This window comes from Chamaea fasciata, unplaced genomic scaffold, assembly GCF_029207755.1.
Source record: "Chamaea fasciata isolate MVZ Bird 193981 ecotype frontalis unplaced genomic scaffold, bChaFas1.0.hap1 SCAF_6, whole genome shotgun sequence".
Classification (NCBI taxonomy): Eukaryota; Metazoa; Chordata; class Aves; order Passeriformes; family Sylviidae; genus Chamaea; species Chamaea fasciata.
Genome location: NW_027094091.1, coordinates 56,718,273 through 56,743,573, shown reverse-complemented (window position 1 = coordinate 56,743,573; position 25,301 = coordinate 56,718,273). Strand labels below are relative to the sequence as shown.

Sequence of the window (25,301 nt, the reverse complement as noted above, 5' to 3'; positions counted from 1 at the left end):
AGCGCTCCCACCTTCCTCCCTGACAGGACCAGGCATCCCGCATCACCCATCCCACAAAGTTTGGAGGCTGGAAGGCAGCCGGCCCGGCGGCTCCGAGAAGCCGCTTGCTTGCCTTCTAGGGAGATTCGGTTTCCAGCTCCGGGACAGAGAAAGGACTAGCGTTTCCCACCGGTCCTGCTGCGTTCCCCTGAGCCACAGTGCCGCGGGAGGTGCCGACGTGGAGCTTGCCAGCCCGAGCCGAGCTGGCGCCGGGCTCCCCGGGAGCGACCGTCCCCTCGGGCCGGGCGAGCTCCCGCCACCGCCTCCCAGCCCCCGGCAGTCGGCAGAGGCGGCCGCGGAGGCCGGGCTCCCTCTGGGCGGCAGGAGGTGAATGGCAAGCGCCGGCGTCTCCCTCCCACACCCCAGTGTCGGTCTCGCCTCCTCCAGCAGCAGCAGTAGCGGGTCACCTCTGCGCGGCTGAGCCGAGCCGAGCCGAGCCGAGCCGCGCTGCCTGCTGGCCGCAGGGCTGCCGGAGAGGCGGCTGGCGGCTCCCCTCGCTACCTGCGGGGCCGCCGCCGGCTGGCGGTGACATTGGGAAGGGACTCACGAGGGTGGCGCCCGGGGCAGGAGCGCCGCTGCCCAGAGCCAGCCGCACCTCGCCCTCCCGGCGGCGGCGGGGAGCGGGGCGGCGGGCGGGCTCGGCTCCGGCTCCGGCTCCGGCTGCTCAGGCGCGCAGCTCTTCATTTCCTCTCGCCGTCCGTCGCGCTGCTGGAGGCTCCGGACTATAAATAGCAGCTCGTCCGCCGCCGAGTCTCCCGCACGCACCGGGGGAAAGTGCCGCGCCGGCCGCCCGCCGGCGTCCTCCCGCCCGCCCCGCTGCCGGACAGGTACTGCCGCTCGGGAGGGGTGCGGGGGCTCCTGCCGCTGGCCAGGGTTTTCTTTCCTTGTTTTCCCCTCGGGCTTCGGCGCGTCAGGAGAGATTAAAAGCCAAGAATCGGTTCCGGCAAAGTCCCTCCCTTTCATTCCCTTATCAAGTTTCTTAAGGTTACAGCCCGGCGGGCGCGCAGCCCTGGCAGCGGGGAAGGCGCGTTCGCCGGGAGCCGCGGCCGCCGCTGGGCGAGGGGCGATCTGGGCTGGAGTGCGCTGCGGGCGGCTGCCGCTCTCCCGCCCCCTTAGGGCTGGCGCAGGGGGAAGGAAGGTGGCCCGGCCGGCCCAGAGACCCCTGCCCGGCCCGCCGCCGCCCTCCGGGGCTCACCGGGAGTGCGGAGGGACCGAGCTGCCGGGGCAGCTTCCAGCTAGGACGCGCTGGGGATCTCTCCTAGTTTCTCCCGACGGCGGCGGCGTTGCCCGCCGGGAGCCTGGATGCCGCCTTGGCCGCGGTGCCGGGCCCCCCGTGCAGCTCCGGCCGTGGCCCTTCTGAAGGGGGATCGGGGGGTCTCGAGGACCTTTTCTGCAAAGGTTTTGTGTGGCGTTCGAAAGTTGGGGATAGTTGGGTGAGGGTAGCGACTTCTGTGGGTGACGCTAAGGGTTAATTTGGTGGAGTAATCGAGCTGTAGGATCCCCATCCCCATCTTGCAAAGAATAGCGTCTGCCGAGATGTAATGGAAACCACAAGAAAGGTATTACAGATAATTAAGTTGAGCAGAGTTGTAACTTGAAATTGTATCAGCCAGAAAAGGGTGGAGGATGATGTTCATTTTCTGATCTACAACCGAGTAGAGCTCTGTTTTCTTTTCCTGAAATGACACAGAGATTTTGAAGCATGGATGGCAGAGCTTGGGACTCCCAGCTTGGTCCCCAAAACTAAGCCGGTACCTTATCCAAAACAGAAATAATAGGATTAAGTCTTTGTGGAGGTATGTTTTCATCTGAAGCCTAATTATGTTTCCATTTATCTTCCTTGCTAGAAGAAATTTACTTGTTTATTTACCCATGAATGATGTGTTGAAATATACTAACATCAGGCCATACGTATGCCATTTAAATCTGACTTCCAATCTCAGAGATGAGAATATTTTCAGTCTTTACTGGCTTACAGGCACTCTGTATGTAAATGATGCCTACAGAGCAAGAATGTTGAGGAGAATGTCTCTTTCTCGGTCTGTATCGAAGAAAAAGTATGTAAATAATTGGTTACTAACAAAACTTCTGTTTGGATTAGTATTTTCAAGTGTGATAGCAGTCTTTAAAAAGGCAGTTTTGTAGTCACTTGATTTTTTCAATGTTGTTTTTATTTTACTTGATTAAATTTGAGCTAGCTTTAAAGCCCTGCAGCATCTCAGAATTTTTTTTTTTCTGTGAACCTGTGTATTGGATGGTGTTTGTGTATGTAAGTCCTCATTACTGTATCTATCCATGCAGGACTGAATGCTGTTTACTTCACACATATCGATAATTCCACCGAAATTAGGATACAAGTCACAAGATTAATCTGAGCAGCAATTAGTCCTGTGAGATTTTTACAGCCCTGATGGCATTAGTGGCAGCATGTGGCAGTGTTACTACTTCAGAGTCCTGTTTTTGCTTTTTTTTCCCCCCTTCCGCTTTCTGACAGTTTCTACAGCACTCAAGATAAGATTAAATCTTTCTTTAAAATACATCTTTTCTTTTACTGGCTTTCTTGGACTGACTGAAGCTTCCAGTTCCAGTTCTACATGGGTTCCCCTAACCTTGCAAGTACGGCTGATCCTTCTATTGCTCTGGTTTCTCTTTCTCTGGAGAGACTTATCCGTGAGGCTGCTTTAGTTTATTTTGATCAAAGAATTCTGTCTTCCTCAGCCTAAGGTATATCAGTTTGAGCAGGTGTATCCAGGTGCCTCTTACCGATCCTCCTTTATGATCTATAGTCTCCTTATCTTCTGATCTGATTGAAAGATTTCACATTAGGTGAAGGTTTTGTGAACCAAAAATGCAAGATTAATACTCTCCTTAGTGCCTGGAAGTCTACTGTACTATAAAAAGACAAAAAAAACCAAAACAAAACCCCAAAACAACCAACCCAAATCCCCAACAAAAACCACAGGCGTGGAAGACCTGCCCGGAGCATCGAAGCCAGCCTGTAGAGGACAGTGCTGCTGGCTGACAGTAATGAGTGGAGGCTGAGAGAGAGTCTGCAGGTGAAGTAATTGTTTGAATAGGCCTAGGCCTAAATTCGCCATGAATTTTTGGAGGTAAAATAGTGGGATTGATAGGTATGTTGAATTATTTAGCTTGTTATGAATATTTATTTTTAGCATATGACTTCTGCAGAGAAATCCGAAAACAATACTTTTTGCATTTATGTAACAGCTTTACAGGAAGAAGTAAGATCATTTACCGAGACAAATCTAAAGGTGGACAGTTACTCCCAGCACTGAAGTTTCTTCAAAACTTCTGATGACTTGAGGCAGCATGCTTAAACACTTGGGCAGTTAGCTACATGTCTCTCCCTAACTTCTATTTTCATAACCCTTCCTGCATGTCAAATGCTCTAGCTGATAGAAATTTTTAGGAAGGGCTAGTTTTGCTTGGCTTATTAAATATATTGTATTACACTAGTATTTTGTTATTATTGATGAATGTTATTTGTTGCACTTATGAGAAAGGATTCTTCCTTTGAAGTAGTCTGGGCTGATATAACTCAAATTCTGTGAAATACTTTTCCCTGGATTTTTATATTTACTTGTAAATCTCACTTTGAGTGTCAAAACATGAGCTGGATGAAAGGCTGAAGTGTTATTTAGGATGAGTTGGCAGTCCTGGCCTCATCAGGCCTTGGGTGTTGTTTTCCTTGCGTTTAGGGGCCCTCCCCACGCTTCCTGATTTCACCTGCAAACCTGACAATCTCACTACAGGTTTGTCCTGAGTTCTCCCTTCTAGGAGAAGGGAATACAAGTGACCTCGTCCCTGATAAGTAACAGCTGTGTTAATTACCCAAAACAGCCTCTCCCCGGGGAGTCACAGCTGTAGCCAATAAAGATGAGAGTGATAAAAGGGAGTGGGTTAGCTGCTGAGGGGAAGGAAGATGGAGGAGGATCATGAATGGGAGAGGATAAAGAATCTTCAGGAGAGAGAATTACTGCTGTGAGGTCAGTGTGGGTCCGCGGTTAGACCTTGGTGTTGGAAGCTGCAGTCACAGTCTAGCTGGGTAAAAGTCTGCATTCAGAATCTGTAAGGGAAACCTACAGCAGGAGCTTGCTGCAGCCAGAGTCAGTGGATGGTTGGAGTCAGGATGACTGAGCTGTAAAGAGGAATATACCAGGACCCTTTTTATGCTGTGATAAACAAGAAGTCTGTGTCTCAGCTCATTTTCTATCCTCTAACAAGAGGGCTGCTACAATGCTCTATCTCTTTATCTGACAGCAGTCACAGCTCATTTTGCTCTTGCTGTCTTTTAGGTTGTTTTTTTTAAAGGGAATGCCTAATTCTTCCTTAACTTAGCTGCATAAGGATCTGGTCAGTTAACTTCTCAGGCTCTCCTGTCCCAGACAGTGATATGTTAGAGAAAACCTGAGGCAAGCTCTGAAAGGGTGGTTGGATTGCACAAAGTTGGAGTGTGGTGCTGGACTCCAGCTCAGGGATGTGTTCACAGTGATACAGGATTTAATTTAAAAAGAATTGCTTGTCTTCATACAAAATCCTTGCTGACAATTCTAAAGAGGGCTTGAGGTTTGTGGATTTCAGTTTCCTGCTGTTTGGAGGCCTATGCTTTTACTGCTTGCTAGAAGAAAAAAAAAAAAAGTATAAACTATTGATGTATAATTCTCTATTCCATTTTCTCCATAATCTGCAAAGGGAGATTCAGTTGATTTGGCCAGGTCAGTAGCAGGTCTTTTTGGGGAAGATTTCCCCCGGTTTTTTCTGCCATCATAAATTAACTAAATATGGACAATGTCTCAAAGAGCAAATCAGATTTAAGCAATCCGTTCTACTATGAAAATTGCTGTTAGGAGATGTCTGTCTTCCAAGTCTTGTGTACCTTTTTGGCAAGGTATACTGAAATAACATACTGAGCAGTGGACATCTTATGCTGTGCACGGTATGATCATTAATTTGACTTGAGGGGGAGTGACTAGAACAAACTGTATCTGCTTTTTCTGTAGGTTTTTCAAGTTTACAATGATGAAGTTTGCTTGCATGTTTTAGTAATGGGTTTTGAATCGTTTAATGTCAGTGTTGTTGGTGTGACTTTTAAGAAATGTAGAGTTATTTCTGTGTTTCAAGTGTTATAGATCCAGGGTCTAAAGAACTTGTCACCCTTCAGAATCCAAAATTCTGGATTTGGAATTCAGAATCCAAAGAGACTGGGCAGGAGCATTCTGTTTACAGTTGCTTCAGCTCTGTCTCTGCACAGGAGGTTTAAAATTGGGTTTGGATGTTAAAAGCCTTTTTGTTTCAGTCTGGCAAACTAAGCCTCTTCCTATTTGTCAGTGAAATTGCCCCACAGGTTCCTTTTAGATTGTTTTTAATGTTGAACCAGACTCTATTTAATGAAAATATACAGGAAAACACAAGCTAAAGGTGCTTACTTGACATAATACCGTGTCAAAGTATTTAATGTGATGCTGTTTATCAAGGTCACTTTGGCAGGCCGAGTTTGTGCTCTGTTACTGGGTGTCATGACATTAAAAATCAAATCCATCTGTGCTTTTTTGATGGATGTCTTTTGCTTTGTTTTGGATCCTGTTTCTATGAAATTTCACCCCATGACCCCAGTGAAAATTCATCCCGAGTGCGGCAGTAAAGTCAGTTTGGGGAGAACTTTCTCTTAAACTTAATGTATATAAATAACTAAGCCACTTTCCTTTGTATCAATTTCTTTCATTCTGTGATCTGTACTCTTGCCAATGGGAGTTTCTTGCTGCAAAATAGTGTTATTTTGGCAAATAGAGTGCAATCTCCTACTATGAGGCACTAGGAAGACCCCGTTTTTTAACGTGACTGTAGGAGGTGAATATGTAACAGACAAGAGGAAAAAAGTCTTGTGGGGACTAGGCTTTTATTGTGTTTTGACAACTGTTCATTTACCATCAAGTTTGTGTATTGTTTGTTTGGTTATCAAGTGTGATCTTAGTGTACTATAGCAATGCTAGTAAGATGCACTAAACCCAGGGTGCATGTTTTTGTTGGGAAAGTGGCTCAGAAATATGCAAATAGGTGTAAAATCTAGGTGTTAAATGTGATTTTGTGTCTTTTGCCTTTGTGCAAATGGAGCATTAAGGAGAATGCTTCAGCTCTGGTATTGCATGGTGTTTCTGTAGCAGAAGTAACAGGTTCTGTTTGCTTTGTGTTTCTGTAAGTGGCTAAAGAAAACAGCTGTCAGTAAAACTGAGTTTTCTAAGATGAAATAACTTTCTCTGATACAGAAATGTAATTTTGGAATAGTATTTTTATTGGTTATTCCATTTTATTCTGTAAATGAGATCCGGGTTTGGTACACAGAGTAGGAGATACTGCATTTGACGTTCAGAATAACGTCAGTCTGCTATTTTTATAGTTTTAAAAATACACTTTCAATTGATGAGAAGATCTTTAATTTTTCAAATTAATAATCTAGAAGTTGAGAAGTGCCTTTTTGCTTTATCCAAATAAGAGTGTGGGTTGGGTATTTTTTTTCCCCCCTTCAAAAGGCAGCTATAGAGCCTTGCTGTATCTGGAATTTTTATGTTACTGCCTGTCATGATGCAGAACTTGGGTGGCTTTTGTAGAATGGCCATGGGGCATAGCCTCTCTGGGTTAGCTGGAAATGAGAATTCCACAACGTTGCCTCTGTGGGAAAAGTGGGCTGTAAAGCCAACTCCCCTGCAGTCCTGCACAGCAGCTCTTTCCACTGGAGCACTGTGGCTGAGATCATCAGGTGGTGGTCCAGTCATTGAACCTTGCCATAAGGACAAAGGATGTAAATGAGAAAGAGGCGCCTGGTGGGAAAAAAAAAAAGTAAACATTGAAGTAAGTGTTCTCAGTTTAGACCTGCAATTGAGAAATATTGTTCAATTTGTTTGGTAGTTTCTCTACAAGCACAGATGCTTAACTTGCATTGATTTTCACTCCGTGAATCTACATTAAACATTTTTACAAATGATTCATATTTGATAATGGTTTAGCCATAGAGTTAGAACAATTACGAATTACATATTTTTAACTCTAGGAAATTTTTTTGGCTTTCCTGCTGTCGGTGTCAGATTACTTTAAGTTCTGCTATTTTGTTTCAGCTGGCTGGCATCGACATTTTCTACTGGGAACTGATAGTTTCCACGTAAGACAAACAAAAGTGATGACTGCTGTTTTTATGGAAGTTGTTTTGGTTTTGGATACCACAGGTGGCAATAGTTGGAAGCTTGGAATGTATCAATATAGCCTACACTAGGTGGCAGTGTAAAATATGAAGAAGCCTAAAAACATTTGGACTTCTTTATGAACCCAATAGAAGCTCGCACATTTATGGCTCATTTTGTAGATAAGAGCATTTTTACTGCATAGTCTCCCCTTAGATATGAGGTCACTTATTTTTCATGGCCTTAATTTTTCTTGACTTTACCTTGTTTGAGTCAGGGAATATGTATATACTAGATGCTGTACTGTAAGATAGCTGGTGTACTGAAAATTCAGTCCACGCTTTTATTGTGGTTAGCTGGCTTGTGTTTGTAGTTAGTTATTGGTTAGGAAAAGCACACATTGTTGAAAATGTTATGTGAGATGCATATTTTTAACTGTAGCATGGAAGCTGTCAACTGATGAAACAATGATGGGTGAGACTTCATTTTAACATTTTATACCTGTGTTATAGCCATTTATAATTTATCTAGGATGATCTGGTATGCATATATTATTTTTAAAATAAAAATACTGGGATGGTACATAATCTGATGTCAAATTGCATGTACTGCTGGAGTTTACTGTCTTTCTCTTAGAGAATGTGTATGTATGTGAACTTTTATATATATACACACAATAGCCCCCACCCCCAGTTGCTCTGGATATAAGTCTTCTTAAAAATGGTAGCATGTGTGAGTCTTAAAAAGCTCAAATGCATCTTCATGTTCTGCAAGCGTTGCGAGGGAACTTTAGTGACAATGGGAGTTAGACCAGTTGTGAACTAAGCGCATCCTTTGTTAGTAAAGTTTGGAGTCTTTTTGAAGTCTTCCTTCAGCAATGCCTGATGATACCAAAATTCTGATCATGGTGGAGAAAATAACATTTACGGAAACCTTTATCAGTTTATGTAATCAGTTTCTGTGCCATCAAGATGTGATAGCCTAGAGATAGATTTCTCTACTAAAGCATAAAAAGCAAGAGGGATCAGAGGACCCAGCCTGTAAATGTTGTGTGCAGAGTTCTTGAACTGCTTTGTTATGCATTTGCAAGTGAAATGAGAAAGAAGTTTGATGTAACACCACGAAAGCTTTACATTTTTATAAACTGGAGTTTCTTTCTCTGACAAAAATGAAAAGCCTGGTCACAACAGCTTCTTCAGGACGGTGTACTGCAAAAAGCCAAGCTGTCCACATGCTGAGGTTATTAAATGAGTTTAGGCTGTCAAAATATACATGGAAATAGATTTAGTACCTTGCACTGAAATTGATCAGTAATTAATCTGATGGTAAATGAAGAAGACTGTACATACATAAGGTATAAGTCGGGATATGCTGAATGTCTGAAGAATGAACATTTTATAAAATCCCAACTTTTGATAATGACTTCTTTTAAGCAGAAGACACAAAAGTACTATGAAGCAGTGGGAGTATTTAGTGAGGAAACACTTCCCCCTCCTTGCTCTTTGTTCGTACTATTATGCTTTTCACAGAAGAAAATGTTCAGTACCATTGATATCTGTCATACCAGTATTTTGAAGATAATGTGAAAGATTAACTAGCAGAAAATGTAGGTAGTCAAGTAAACTTGTGCTTGTAGACTTCCTAAATGTATGTATGAGTCCTAGAGTGACCCTCTATGTAGTGACCTTCTATGTTCATGTAGTCTTTAGAAAGTTCAGCCTTTTATCATTCACAGTTTCAGCAAAGGAAACCTGGCATAAATTCTCCTTGGCAGCTCTGAATCTTAGTTGTTGTTGAACTCCAACTGTAAATTGAGATACCATGTCTCAGTTTGAATTGTTTTGGTTCAGCATTCACAGCTATTTTTGTTTGTTTGTTTTGACTGGTGTTGATTGAATGGCAAACTGCTGTAATCTTGCACAAAAGTAAAAGAATGCTAAGCACCAGTTTAGCAAAAAAGGAAGGTCGTGGATGCCCATATTAATGTTAATAGGAGTTGTCCTACAATTTGCCGCTGAAGATTGATCTAAAGATGTGTGGGAACCTGACAGAGCAGATCCCTGACAGAAGCAGAATGTGAAAAGTCACTCACTGAGTCACAGGGTGAAAGAAATAGAGACACTGAAGCCAAGGTTAAATGGTAGCTTATTTTAGGCCTGTATATAAAGTATTCCAGAAATAAACTGTCTGATCTGATGTCCAAAGATCTCACCTCCAGCCATGATTATAAGGAAAACTAAATCCTTTGGTCCAGTTTGGGCTGTGTTTTATAACCCATGGGTGAAAACTGAAGGAATTACTGATGCTGATCTGGGGAGCAAAGTGGTGAACCCCAGCTTAAGTAAAGCAAGCAGTCTCCAAAGGTGCTGGGAACAAGTCACTTCTTACCTGAACAGTGGGAACAAGAGGAAGTCAACCCATCTGGAGTGCTTCCCTTGTTTTTTCTATTAGAACCAAAACCTTGGAACTTTCTTCCAGGTGGCAGCATTTGTTGGCTACCGTATTTAAATACATCTGATATTTTACTAGAAAACATGCTACAGTTGTTTCCATGTTACTCTGGGAAGATACATTTATAACAATTATTTTAAACATCTACTTCAGCACTTGCTCTACTTGTTGAACAGCTTGTTAATGAGGTGTCCTAGAGTTATCTATGAATATTTATTAGGATTTATATCAAGAGTAAAATATAGAAAAACTGTACTCTTTTTCCCAAAGAAAAATGATGATTACTCATTTTCAGTGCTCTGAAATTACCTTAACAATCAATTTTGGCATGTTAGAATAATTACACGCTTGTGAATTTTACCTGAAGCATCTGATGTTTATGGCTTCTCGTTGTTTTTTAGGGTTTTTTTTTTTTTTTTTTTTTTTACCCTTTTGGAAAAAGAAGAGCTACCCTTATCCCCATGAACTGTTCAGATGGGGTGGTAGAGGGGAGGGCCAAAACACTGTAAAACACAAACATAAAACATATTTCCTATTTTAAATAAAATACTGATGGAGATCTAGCCCATGTATGTGGGAATTTTTCTTGGCAGATGCTTGCTAAGTTCTGAAAAACATCAGCTTTGAGAATCTATTTTTGTGGTCTGGAAGAGCAGTGTCTCCCACTGAAGTTTGAAGGTTAAGGTAGAAATACTTTTTTTGGAAATTGAACTATGAAGTGCAAGAAGATTATATTTTTAAGCAATTTTAGAAGACAATACCAGCCTGTCAGTTTTGACCCTAGTTTTCCATTTCTGTATTTGGAACAGTGTTGCAGCTTTACACCCAGATGATTTGTTAGTTCTGCTGTAGTAAATAATTCAAAAGAGCCTTTGTTGTGTAGTCAGCAATGTCACACATCTCTCACCTCCCCTAAGTGATGGGAGCAGATTCTGACCCCATTTGCAGTGCTGCAGGTTTGCTGCAGCTCAAGGAAGCACTTTGGAAGATCTTGGCTTTTGGGTTTTGTTTTTTAAAAATAAATAAAATCTTTAAAAGGAGATTTTAAAACTTAGCAGTAATTTGGCCTCTCATATGTCGATTCTGGAAATGCACAGAAGGGACAAGACAGTAAGAGAAACCCAGGTGTGCTGGTGTTTTGGTAAAAAGTGTCGGCCTCACCTTGGAAACACTCACTGGGCTGAGGGTCGGACTGGAATTCTGAGTCCTTGTACAGGCAATGTAAGATATGCCTCTGTTGAATGGCAGTGGGGAACTGGAGGAGAGCTGATGTCTGCAGAGCAAGGCACCTCTGGGAAGCCATAAAAACATTGGGGCTAATAGAAATTTGCCTATCAGCTGGAAAAAGGAGTATGCTTTGACCAGTCTCAGTGCAGCAGCTTTCCTGAATCTTTAACAATGAAGAAGAGTCTTTGTGTGCTTGGCTACTTTCCATCTTACCTGAAATTTTGTTTTGTTTCTGTTTGTGTTTAGAGAATTTCTGTGTCTGTGAGGAGATAAGCTGGCTGCCTCTTTAGACTACAGTAAATTCTATTCTTACATACTGTTGAGCAATCAGGGTTTTGTTTTTTTTTAGTGAAAGGTGCCTATAGTTGGTTTTTTTGAACTTAATGAAAAGTGTTTGTTAGTGTCAAAAACTTGTAAAGTCTCTGTTGTACTATAGCTGACTCGCCCACTTGTCAGCAATACTGGATTTTCCTTTTTCTTCATGAATGGTTATCTTTCATCTTGTTCTATTTCTGTCCAAATAGTATTGCTCCCATTCTAGCCCAGTGAAGGATATGCATAGCTTTCAGACCTAGTTCTCATCACAGCCAGACCACTAACAGAATCAGACAGTGTTGAGGTGGGAGGTGCATGGAACTTGCCATGCTCTTCTCAGTAGAATTTTCTGCATCTGACAGGTGATGCAACCAAACAAATAAACAAAACTCAGATCCTGTAATGTCTGTAGGCAGCAGGTGTTCGTACAGGTCATGGACTTCAGTGGCTCAGGTAACTGAAAAAATAAAATAATTTATACTATCTTGAAAATAGATGCTGCCTTAATCCATCAACTTAAAAGTCATCATATGTGAAGGAGAGGACAGTGCAAGTAAGTTCATAAGACTGAACAGAGAAAGACAGATGATTCTTCTTGTCCGCTGTGCCACATTGAAAAAAAGAAAGGAAAAAAGCCTTAAAAGAATTACCAGCCAATGAGGAGGTAATTAAACCATCAAGCACGAGGAATCTCATGGCCATTGTGGGTAAACAACTCTGACTGCTCCAGGCAAGGGACCAACTTAATTAAAAACAATGATAAAGGGGAAAAAAAAAGCCAAACCCAAAATTCTAATTTAGTTTACCCGTTTACCAAAGAAACATGTTGGAAGCCATTAGTTTTTCTACCGAGACTAACACTTTGTCTATAAATGTAACATTTTAGAAACTTTCTAATCTTTCTCTGGCTTTGCTTTAAAAATGTACGAACAGTGTGGGATCCAAAATTTGTGGGTTTGAAATATGTTTTGTGCCAATTTTCTGATACTGTTTTTTCATCATGAAATATTTAATTTTTCACTTCTAAGTAAGGGGAAAGCTGAGATCTGTAGCAGGAATAGCATTTTTTTCCTGTTTATTGGAATATCCTTAGGGCAGAGAGAAAGACGCAGGGGAAGCCAGCTATACCCTGGCTGCATCCAGAGCACCGTGGGCAACAGGTGAAAGGAAGGGATTCTGCCCCTCTGCTCTGGTGAGACTCTGCCTGCAGTGCTGCATCAGCTCTGAAGTCACAGCAGAAGGATGTGGACCTGTTGGAACAAGTCCAGAGGAGGCCACAAGGGTAGTCAGAGGGCTGGAGCACCTCTCCTATAAGGACAGGTTGAGAAACGTGGTGTTGTTTAACCTGAAGAAGAGGAGACTTCCAGGGAGAATTTTACAGGATCCTGAAGGTGCTGCAAGAGAGCTGGAGAGGAGCCCTTGGGGCATGGAGTGGCAGGACAGGGGGTAATGAGTTAACACTGGAAGTGGGCAGGTGTAGGTTGGATATTGCAAAAATATTCTTTACTGTGAGGTTGGTGAGATGCTGGAATATGTTACCCAGAAAATCTGTGGATGTCCCATCCCTGGAAGGTTTCAAGGCCAAATTGTACGGGACTTTGAGCCACTTGGTCTAAAGGAAAGTATTCCTGCCCATGGCAGGAATATTGTAATGACATGATCTTTGAGGTCACTTGTAACCCAAACCTTTCTGTGACCATTATGTGCAATGAAGCAAACTCTGTTTGCACAGGCTATGCAGCCTGTGGCAGAGTGAGTGCTGTCCTGGCCTGCGAGCCTTGCCTTGTCTGTAACTGGACCTTTGTGGCTACGGCATTACCGGCTTAACATCTCATTAGCACATGGGAAGCATAGGGAAATAGAAATTTCTGGGCTGGATTGCCCAGGGAAGCACTTAATGGCTCTAGTAAAGATGGGTGTTTGTGTGAGCTTGTGTTGAACCTGCCAAATCTAAAACTTTAAATGTCAACCTAAAAATTCAGAATGAATCAATATAATACTTTCAACCTTCAGTTTTCAGAAATGTTTTTATTTGTACTTGGTATGCTAAATTGCTACAGAATATAGTATTTGAAACTAGCAGCGTTACTTCATAAATTACTGCCATTCTTACTGGCCCGTGTAGATGCATTAGTCACATTACTGAAGTTGGGGGGGAAAAGCCTAGAACTGAGTGCTCTTGTAAAAATGGACGTATTAAAACTTGAGCCAAAAGGGCAGCAAGGGATAAAACAGGTGGTGGCCAGAGGTACCTGTCAAAGCAAAAGGCAGAAATACGTATTCTTATAGAAGCTTCTGCTGCTGTGCTTATAAAGAATGAACACTTTTCCAGTTGTGTCTAGCTGAACTACCTTGTGCCTCTCTGACATGGACTTGGCAATGTTTTGAGTCAGAGTTTGTGTAGGTCCTGTCTCAGTGGGACAGTGATTCCTGATAATAGCAACTGAATTCAACTTCAAATCCATATTATTACCAGGCATGGGTCTCTAACAGTTTTTGCAAGTAATTTTCCAATCTTACTTTTAGTTTTGGATTTAATATTTAACATGCGAGGATTCTTAATGTTAAGAGTAACATTAAGGAATATTAATATTTAATTCGATGTCATAAGAAATAGCTTACAGTCATTTTTGCAGATGAAATAGGTAAGATATCGCACGTAGTTCCTTTAGAATTTTGGTGCTTCTTAGTCACCCTTTGCTTAAGGGATAAGGCATAAAATCTTCCTTTGTCTGTGACTGCCAGAAGTTAGATTACATTGGAACTAAATAAACACTGAGTTGGAAGGAATTTAGATTAACATCCATATTTGTAGATTTTGAAATTACCTTAATCTGGAAAAACAAAGCTTGAAAGTTGTCATCTGTGTCAGCATTATGTTAAGCTCTGCATTGGCACAGTTCTTACTTCTGTGCTGCTCTGAGCTGGAACTTGGTGTTTTGCAGCTCTATTTTTCATTCATGGAAGTAGGACGTAGTGGAAGAGCTGTCTCCTTGGATGTGTGCTCTGAATTTCACTCTGCAGGGCAGTTTGCTGGTCAGAGTTGGTGACTTCAATGGAACAGAAGGTTCAGATCAGTTCAGGAGATTAACCTCAGTTAACGTCTTCAGTATTAAATCTGCAGTATTATTAAAACCAGAACACATTGGTGGTTTTAGTAAAAGTCCTGCTTTGAGTTTACGGTTTGAATTTCAATTCTTTATTTGAAGAATTTTTGGCAAGGTTTCTTCTGTTTCCCCTGTGCTGCTGTCCCTGAGTGCAGAGGCACTTTTGTGTGCTGGTAGCTGCTCACCAGCCCAGTTTCTATTCTTCAGCTTAGTTGTAGTACCCTATCATTTAGAATTGCTTAATGATCTGGTTAGGATTATGTACTGCCATTTACTGAAATATTTCTTCCTCTTCATTCTTGTAGCAGTAGTTTTCTGCCTTGATCTAAAATGCAGTGTAATGCTTTACACAGAATGCAGGAGGTTTAATTTCTTTCTTTACAACTAAAAAGTATGGTGTTTCTGGCTGAAATAACGTTGTTGGTGTTTGGGCTGGGTTTTTTTTTATTTTTGTTGTTTGTTGGTTTGATGTGGTTGTTTGGTGGGTTTGTTTTTTTTAATAGTGGGATAGTTAAAAGTATTTTAGGGAATGTCTGCCTCAAACATGGTAAGATGCTGGGAAACTGGGAAAGATTTTGGAAAAGAATGGTTTTGCTAGAGAATGCTAATATTGGAAGTGGTAGAAATTAGTTTTGTGGGAAGAAAGACTGGGTAGTTCCTGTAATGTCAGCCAGGGATAATTGAAGTTGGAGGTAGGTATGGGGGATTAGGATGAGAATATTTTATAAGGATTAGAAGAATGGTCACTGGAGGTGAAGTGACAGTCTCTTGGTTCATTTTGCTGTCTTACATGGATTTCTTCCTCAGTTTTTGAGGCTTTTCTGTTAACAAGTTTTATTAATTCAGCAGTGAGGAAAAGAAAATGAAGGCTTGAAGTGTAGTTGTGCTTGTTGTTTTAGACTGAGGAAATAAAATAAAAAAGTAAAAAAGTTTATCTAAACTGTTTCACTGTATGTCTCCTCTGGGTAGTGAGTGGAGGGCAGCTGCAAGTAAGTCAACTGCACAAACCTTTGGGCAGTTTGAGAAAATCTTAGGCCAGAAAAATGAGAAATGACAGAAATGCTGGGATAACAAGGGAAAAGATGGCAGTTTTGTATTTCCCCTTGTTTCTGCCTTTGTTTTCCTCTATAAAATTTAAGTGTAGCTTATCCAGGGCATGACAGAGCTGTTGTATTTTTTGTTTGTTTGTGTTTTATAGAAAAGCGCAAACAAAACCTCATCAATTGAATCTCAAAAGTAGTCCTTTGTTTTCCAAAAACATTCCTGTGCCTGTGTAGAAATGAATTTCAAATATGAAGTAAAATATTTTAAGATTATGATATAGTTTATCAATAAAATGCAATTTATTTTGGGTAGCCTACAAATTAGTTGCATAGCTATCAAAAATCTTGTCCAAGTCATAGTTGAAAAATTAATTTAAAAAATCCGGTCACTCTTTTCCATGTGATTGTAATTTTACAGTCTAACACAGGAATAAATTATCTTAATTAAGCAGTATGACAGAAAAAGGCAGAAGAGCATGCAAAGCCTGCCAGGTAGTATTGAGTTCCACCACATGAAAGAGAAGAATGAGGAGTATCCTGTAATCAGTTGGTACAGGACAGCAGCGTTTATTCCACTGGATGACTTGTCATCCAATAAAGTTTCCTGAATGCTGTCGCTGAAACACCTACCTTAGTAACAACAACAACAAAAGCCACGTTGCTCCCAAGTGTGGTGCTGAGCTGGAATCTGTGTCCATCTGCCAGCAGTCACTGCTGGACTGGCGTTCTTCACCCCTCAAAGCACAACTCAGCAGACCCCACCAGGGAAGGGAACAGAATTGGTACTATGGGATTGACTCCTCTGATGGCTTTAAAAGAGGCAAATTATACTTTTCTAACTAATGATCTAGAAATCCTAACCAATGATCTGATTACTGTTGTATTTCTTTAACCACTTTTATTTAGCTTTCTTCCTTAGTTTGATATGCAAATTGCTAGGCAAATATCTTGTTTTCTCAGCATCCATGGAAATGTAATAAAATGGCAGAGAATGCAGCTGTCAGTGGGAGCTGTGCTCATTTAATAACTGTGAAATTTGACCTCAAGCTAGGCCTCCTTGTATTTCTTTCCTATGGATAAGGGATTTGATGGGAGTATTTTGGTATGATAGCATTTCAAAATTTTGACGTATGTTTAAATAGATACAGACTGCACGCTTGAATCTGTACTTAGCCTTTCACTTAACCTGAAGACTTACAAATGCAAACAAAACAAATGAACAAAGCATTTTCTAAAATCATCTTGAGTGATGCCTGCCACATGAGGAAAACAGCAAAGCAGCTGCCAGAGAGTATCAGACCTAAAAAGACAACTTCAGCTCTGGCCAGGTATGGCAAAGAGTTGTAGTAAAACGTGGTTACTGCTAAGCAGATATTAGGAGGTACACTATCCTTCGCTTCTTTTTTTTTTTGTATTTTAAATACTCTGCTGAAGAGTAAGTAGACAGCATAAATGTTGCTGATGTGTCTTAAGATAGATGAAATGTCCTAGAACAATGTCCCCGGCCTCTGGTACACAACAGCTGGTGACACAGCTGTCTTCTGTGACAAGTCGGCCTGGCACTGCTGTAGCCAGGCCGGGTTACTGTGAAACCTGAGATAGATTTTGTCTGCAGGGCTCTTTTGCTCCTCGCTGAATAGATGTCCCACCCCTGATCATCCTCTCTGGAGTGCAAGACCAGAAGCACACTACTGGGTTTTGGGACAATGGAAGATGAAGCTGTTATGTTTCTCCCTTCAGGCTTAATTGGCATTGCACTAATTCATGTCAGTTTTGAGCTGATGCCTCAATCTCTGTGCTTTCCAGATTAGTCCAAGCATAAGGTGCTTTGGGTAAATTGCTTCTCTCATGCTTAGATTGGCTTCCAGAGCCTCTCTCCCTGGGGTGAATGTAGGACTATTTTGTTGTTGAGATGAGAATTTAAATTACTACCAGACACATTATGGATTCTTTTAAGGATTAGCCCAGAATGAAGAAGTGAAATATTTAATTTTGATACTACTCCCCTCCTTGTCCCTTCTCTTTGAAATGGTTCCAAACACTGTGCAACCAGATACTTGAACTATACACTGGTATGTGCCGGTTTTTCTGTGGCTGGATTTTTTCTTTATCTTTACTATGTTGGGGTAGAATGCAGCAGCTGTTTAACAGAACTCCATAGCCACCATTAAGAACAAAGAGAAGAACAGTACCTGTCTGAAACTGCACAGGAAATTCTAGGAATGTATCTGGGAGTTAGGTTTTGTCCAGGATGCCATAATTAATGCCCTTAGTGGAAGGCAAGTCCCCGTTGCTTAACAGGCCAGCTGTCTTAATGTTCATCCCAGTGCCAGAGGGTGCTGTGCTCCTATAAAACCAGCAGGTTTTCACTTTTTTTTTTGTTTTGAGCTGTAGGTACACCGAAGCCCTTTTTATCTTGGCACCATGATGAGCTCCAAGAAAACTCTTGGACTGCTTGTGTTGTGTGTTTGATATCCTTACTTCTGAGAATAAAAAATACTCTATCCAATACACTCCTCAGGTTTTGCTGCAGCAGTGGACAAAATACTTAACTCACAATTATAGTTTAAAATATTTTTTCAAATGTATGTGAAATGGTGGCTCATCTCAACATCAATTCTCTATTCACAATGTTAGTTCAGCTAGAAAACATTGTCAAAATTAAATGTCCCTCTTTTCTTCAGATGGTCTTTTTAAATTAAGTTTGGCTGATTTCTCACAGTGTTTTTTTGTGTCCTCTATCAATAATACTTTGGTATGAGATTTTTTTTTTTCTGAAGAAAATTTTATAAAAAGTTGATCAATTGCTGCTTTCTGCTGCTTCATCTATTCAGCTCAGCTTGAGTTCTGTTGGTAGCAGCAGTGGAGTGTAAGGAGTAGAAAAATGAATTACTGGTGCTGCCTGTCTCTTTACCAGAAGTGTTTGTTAGTTAGCTACTCCATTCTTCTTATCCTTCCAGTCAGGACAACCTGTACAGAAATTGTCTTTCTTCATCAGTGTGAGAGAACATACCACTTAGAGTACCATTTTCATCCTGGAGATGGAAAATTACTTTCCTTCTGGGAGACATGAGCGTTCAGACACACTAATGTCTTTGCAACTTTAAAACCACCACACAACTCCTTAGGAAAATGAATAAATCAAGTTGTCAGGCCTATAATCTGCGTCCAGGAGTCTGATTCTTCCAAGGCTCAACACGTAGGACGAGAATTTTGTCCCTTTGAGATGAAAATCCTGTGAGTAAGCAGAGGTCCCTGTTTCACAATTCATTAAGTAAATCATTGCCTTTTCTGATATGTCTGAAATGTTTAGCCTGCACATATACCGTGCACTGGCTGATTGAATGTGAAGACTCATGTAGGATTTGGGTTTTTTTCTTTCATTTCCTAGTTAACAAGAATGTTTGTGGCAGAGAACTAGTATGTAAGAGAAGCAAAAGTAAAACTGTGCAGTCATTGATGGAGTGAGGAGTCATTAAAAGGAAAAGCATTTGCAGGACCCCAGCATCGGTCTATCTGTGATTTTCCCAACCTCTTTTATTTCCCAAGGTTTTTAGGAATACAGAGCTGCCTTGTAAAGAGCTCCCTGAGGAATGATTTATTTTGTTGCCAACAGGATGACACTGGTCTATAGTTAGCCACGTCTAGTCTGTAATCAGACTCAGTGGGGCAGATTAGGTGCTCTCATAAAGTGAATGTGGCTGGAGAAGATTGGCAGCAGAAAACAACACAGGTACTGAAGCAGCTGGACTAAGATAATCAGTGCTCCAGCAGGCTGGAGAAATTTGGGTTTGAATGCTTTGCTTAAATTTTAGGTTAAGAAATAAAACTGTGCCATTCTCTAGGCATAGCAGCATGTCCCTTCAGACTGTAGGAAATTGTTTATTTGCATACATTCATCTACTTGATTATGTGTTTTTTTGTATTTGTTTAATGGTGGTGATCAGCTATGCTATTGCAAGAACTAATCCCATCAGGAGCAGTCTTGCAAGTATGGAAAACCGTAACCTTCAGGGATTATGATTCATCTGTGTTTAAAAGGAACATAGCAACATTAAATCCAAGTTAGATTACTCGAGCATCCTGAGATCCTGTCCCCTGGCTTTGTGGGAAGAATGGGAAGCAAGAGTAGAAGGCAGATGATGAGCTTTGCTGTGTGTTGCTGAAGTTGCTGGGGAGGTTTCTCTCCCTGACTGGGTTGTGGTGTTAGTGCTGGGCAGCAGAAACAAATGATGTTCTGGATGTTACTGGTCCCAGCCAGGTGTTCTGGTTTGTGTTGATACCGGTGCTCATTTGTGTTGAACAGCAGGTGTTGAGAATTAGCTTTTTTTTTTTTTTGGTGCCCTTGCCGTGGGGTGGTGCCTTCCTTAAGGAGGGGGGAGTGGCAACCAGAAGTACGGCAATTTCAGACTGTTACTGCTAAATTCACTGCTGTGGGTTTGAGAGGGAGAGAGTAAGATTTGTAGAAAAATGAAAATTTTGGGGAAGAGGGAAAAAAATCCAGAAGCAATCAGCGTGAGTTTCTTGAAGACAGTGCCTTGATACACTAAGCTCAGGTAAGGTGGTTGGTGGTAATTGTTTTTTCTTTTAGAAGTAATTCCTGAGAATTATGTGTTATATTTGTATTGTTTTTGTTTCTCTGCTTAGCCTGGTCCTGGCTCACAAAGGTATCTGAAAGCTGTTCGACCTTCTGGAGTAAGCATTGAAATGTAGGCTTTATGTTGCATGTAGTAACCCAAGGAGAATTCTGACAAATATATGTGGTCCCCTATTACATGAAAAATCTGCTCCTCAGGCTGAAGCTAACTCTAAAAGAGATTGTTAATAGTGTTGATATTAGTTCTTCATTGAAACAAAACCTTTGGAAATTACTGTAGGTTTCTATTGCAGCTTTATGTCAGATTTATTTATTAGATGTTTTGGTATCACAGTGCTTGGTATCTTAGAGTTTCCGTTATGCCATCTTCTTTTTCTTCTTTCTTTGCATAAAACATAGAGCCTAAGAACGGTGAATCCCACAATATGCCACAAATTAGGTTTTGCTCCTAACTGCATCTACAGAGATTTGCTGTGAAAGAAATCTTGAGCTATCTGTGTCTTAATGAGCTTCATAAGTTAGTAGCTATGGATTTGTATTTTAGTAAATAAAATTTGCATTATTTCTGTTCTTTTATTTGTCCTAGCAGCTCTTTGGTTTGGTGTCCCTATGAGAGCACTGAATTAATCTCTTCTTATCTGTTATTTTGGGACTAGCTTGTCTTTTTCCTCTTCAATAGCAGAACTCAATGCCTCAGTACTTCCTGCCCTCTGAGGGTATAACATTCTCTTATTCTCTAGACGCTGCTCTAGAAATTGCTGCAATACATAAAAAACCTGTAAAGGTGATTAGTAAGTTCAAAATTTTACCATATTTCCTTATTAGTTTCAAACTAAGAATTTCATCTAGACTTCCTATTTTGTCTATTTGGCCCAAGGGCCTTTTGCGGTTGAATAAGCTGTTCAGTGTCTTTTAAAATTTGTAAAAATCATAATAAGCAAGTTGTTCATTGTTACAAGTTGGTTTCTATTGTGTCTGAAAAAATACAGATGCAATCAGGCATGCTGAGAGTTACCTGCTGTCTGATCCCAGGCTAAACTCAGGATGATTTTCTCAGTCATTTACCTAATGCTACCTTGAATTCTTATCAGTGAGTTGTCTCTTTATCCCAGATGGATTAGTTTAGGTATCACATGTGTTTATATATCCCACTTATCTTTTATATGATCAATCCTACTTCAGGTTTTCAGTAAGCAGTGTTCCCTTTAATCCCATCAATTCATGCATGCAGCTTCTTCACAGGCTAGCATTTAGCTTTCTTATACCTGCATAATGTCTAGGTTGAAATTCCATCTTTTCATCATCTTTATGAAATACAGGTTGCCAAGTTTGTCTTCAAAGTAATCTCAAAGATGCAGCTGGGTTAAAAAAAGGCACTTGAATATTAAAGAAAAGGAATAAATAATAAAGAAAAGCTAGTCAAAGACAGACCAGAAGTTTGTTTGTATTATAAATATAGCCAGTATGTGGGATATCAAGCTGGATTAAAAATGAGAAGTAAGGTTGATAGTAAGCAGGTGTGTGTGTTCAGGTGGATGTGGCAATTTGAGCTCTGCCATTTGCTGAAAAAAAAAATTGAAAACTAATTGTAAATTACTAGTAGGATTATTATTTTGGTTATAAAAAAGGTCTAGTGTGCATCAAACCGGCTCTTCTCGTTTTGCTGGATGTGTCTGAGGATGTGTCTGAGTATGTGTTATAAGCAAGTTACTCAGACTTTGTCAGGGGAAGTGGCTTACACTGTGCCTGAAATTAAATAGCTGCTCGAAAAGGGAGGATGAGTAGACAAGAAACAGGGTTAGGTTAATGCTTGCAGGAGGGCCAGACTTCCTTGAAGGAGTCAGTTCATGGCCGTGAAATGCCCTGGGAGAATGAGTGTTGTGCCATGTGTAGGGGATGTGGTAGAAGCTGTGTTCCCTCTTGTGTTTGTAGCAGTTACTGCATTTCTCCACTGCTCATGAGAGAAATGGGGACAGTTGCATTTCAAATATGAGGATGTCAGGCCTTTCTGGCTTTCTTCTGTAAAATTGGTGAAGTTGTGTTCTGTGAATCGATGGATAGCTCTTAGATGCTCTGATATAGATACAGGTAATTGACATTGGCATTTTCAGTACTTTAAAAGATACACTTACTTGTAACTCTGAGGTTTGGGTCATAGGCTTCTCTGATTTGGTCTGAACTGAGAGAAAGGCTCAGCATTTCCCATAGCCCACCCAGTTCAAAGCTTTTTAAGAAAGATAAGCTTCTGGTGAAAATATGAGGCTTAGTCTGTTGTAATGCTAAAGTACTTGTGCCCATAAACTTTGGATTCTGTACAAAAATACATTTGGTTTTGAATTAATGTAGTGTTCTGATAGTGTTCCTGTTTGTATCTTCTCTGTAGAGAAAGTCAAGGGCTGATAAAAACTAACTTTTATGGTTGTGTCCAACTGCTACTTTACTATCCCTCCCCAGTTTTTTAGCATAATATAGTAGTAGGAAGAAGCAAAGTACACCAGCTACTCCTCCATCTCTCTTCCATGATGAATGGAATAAGGAGCTCAATGGGAGAGAGAGAGATGCTGTGTTTGTTTAATGTTATTACAAGCTATGTTACTAAGATTGAGAGAGCATGTAAAATGAGTAAAAATATTTGTAGTTACTTAAGTATGTGTGAATAATGTTTGTGCTTAACAGTGAAAGCATGAAGACCAAACACCTTCAGAAAATATGTGCTAAAAAGATTTGTTGTTCTTGTAGAAGGAAGCACACAATTTCATGATGATGCCAAAGAGAATTAGTGTTCCATCAAAACTTTCTGAACTCTAAGTCTAGCCTCTTGTAAATAGTTTAATCACAAAGGAATTTAAGTGTTACCTGGACTGTTTAGAAACCTTTCTTAAGGATCCTGAACAGAGTTGCTATATTAACTTTCTCTGTTCTATAACGTGAGAAACTGCAACTTTTTGTTTTTGCTGCTTGTGTTCTGCATTTGGGTTTTTTTTTTTTTTTTCATTTCACATTCTCTTTTAGAAAGCAGAGCTTGTTTCTCTATCAGTATCTCCTAGTGACAGGGATAGTGCTATCTATTGTTTCTTATTCTAAATTACTTCTGACTTAATTTTACAAACAAAGAGGATGGAAATACTGATCTGTGGCTGCTGCCTTCATGTTTTGTCATGATTTTCTTTATTGTTGCTTAAGAAAAGTGACAAGCCACCATTTGAGATTCAGAGCTTGCTTACTATGATAGTACCCTTAAGCTTTGTCAGCTGAGACTGCATTGCTTTGCTGTGAGGTGAGAACAAGTGTCACATCCTCTTCTGTGGCTTTGAATGTTTACTGCCTTAAATTTCTAGTTGGTTACTTGGATTTCTGATATCTAGAGGAGTATGACTACTAATGTTCAAAAAGAAGGAATCATTCAGAAGTCATCCTGTATTTTTCTGTGCGATTCCCCCGCCCCTCTTACTCATGGTTAGAAAATGAGTCACTAGAAGCTCCATGTAACCCATGCTGGTGAAGGTCACACCTCATTTTACTTTGGGAGTGGGGGAAGGTGAAAGAAATGTGAAGCTGCAATGAACCTCTTTTCCAAGCCTGCTAGCCTATTTTGTTTATTTTACTGCTTTGTCATGGAGAGACCAAAAACTTACGGGCTTGAGGTCCCATAAGACTTTAGGCATATGCAAAATTCTAAGTCTACAGATGAGCTGGACAAAATGGTAACTCCACTGGTAAATCAACATAACCTGTCTGTTCAATCTCCCAGTGGAAGCTTGAGGTGCTAAAATACAAGGCTGAAGAGAAATCTGGCTGATGGAGGGTAATTGCAGGTATGTGTTTGTGACTCTGCAGACAGCAGAGATATTGAAGGTTTCTTTTGGAAAAGTGCAGTGTAGTTGGAGAAGCTGCATGGCACGTGTGCAGGCTTACTTGGCACTGAACAGAGCTCTCTCAGGCTTTGGAACAAAGATGTATCAGGATAAGAGATGTATCGCTCAAGACCTTTTCCTACAGAGAAGACTTGAAAATTTTGGCCATTTAAAATGCATTTACTGGAAGAGGAGCCTTTGAAAAGATGAGAAAAAACTGCAATCTCCAGAGAAATGGCTCACTGGCGTTGAGAATTTATGCTGTTGCTGAAGAAGAACTTAAAATTGAGAAATGTGATAGATTTGCATAATGCCTACTTTTTCCTTTAAAGTGTACATGAAAAGAGATAGAAACCCAAGGATAGCGTAGCAGATAAAGTGATGTAACTGTACAGAACACCAGACAATTATTAGAATAAAAGTTAAGTGTAATAAATATTTCTGAGAATAGCAGTCAGGAATGTAACTACCGGTTATGACTACGCCAGCTTTCAGTGCAGTTAAGATTGTGTATTAGCCGAAGTGCAAGCAAAGCTGAAACACTTTTGTGCAAATATCAAGAGCTTGGGGTATAAAATGGAATAAAAATTTGAATTGGAAAATGCTAGACTGGATATCATAGCCATAAGGTAATAGCATAGCAGAACATGAATATTGAAGGATACAACCGAAACCTAGAAATAGACATTATTGAATGGCACTACAGTACATGATATTATGATGTTTTTAGAGTGTTGCTGTTACAACTTAGAGGAAATGCTGGTGAAGCAGAAGCCGCTTGGATTGATGTCAGTTCAGTGCTAAGACTTCTGGGGCATTGGTAGATTTCTCCAGTGCTGAATCTGGAAACAAGTAATCGTAATGGAGGAAAGATCAGAATTACTGGGCACATCACAAGGGAAACCATCTTAGTGAATATCAAGTGGAGAACGAGTGCTGATGATAATGGTAGGTAGGGCAAAGATAGTGTGGTTTAAAGGTATAATAGTTTTTTAAATTTGAAAGTAAATCATAGGACCAAAACCAGGGAAGACTGGTTTTGAGTAATGGAGTTTCAGCTCAGACTCGTGTATCTTGATGATTTATATGGGTTTGGTCTCATATGTTTTCCTGAGAGATGGGTTCAGGGAAGGATTACGAGAACTGGAAAGCATTTTCTACAGGGGCTGAATTAAGGAATGAAAACAACCCCAAAACTTGGTTTCCTTTATCACTTCCAGTAATGGGGAAAAAAGAGAACATACATGTAAGATAAAGGTGAGCGTTGGCATAATAATGTGGATAATTTGGACATTGAGACATACATTTACTTTGAAAACTACAGAAGGTTCTTGATGTTAAAGCAGCTTCTGGAACAGCATTCCTCTGGGGATACAGAGACAAAGCTATCTAGCGACTTTTAGGCTTGAGTTAAATAGTATGTTGTGGAAAGTATAAGATTATGATGTGGCATGTCGTAGTAGGTCTGATAACTC

At 40.7% G+C, this 25,301-nt stretch overlaps 1 protein-coding gene across 10 annotated transcripts in view; it reads left to right on the top strand.

The window, feature by feature from the left end:
* Positions 1-756: 756 nt before the first annotated feature.
* INPP4B (inositol polyphosphate-4-phosphatase type II B) overlaps positions 757-25,301 on the top strand; it is a 293,798-nt gene continuing 269,253 nt past the window's right edge. For 6 of the 10 annotated variants that reach the window (XM_066186440.1, XM_066186443.1, XM_066186438.1 and 3 more), the window contains exon 1: positions 3,893-4,046. The gene's annotated coding sequence lies outside the window, so the exon portion shown is untranslated. Of the gene's footprint in view, positions 867-3,892; positions 4,047-19,385; positions 19,932-25,301 lie in introns of those variants that run through there. The other 4 variants (XM_066186445.1, XM_066186446.1, XM_066186444.1 and 1 more) reach the window with 4 other exon arrangements.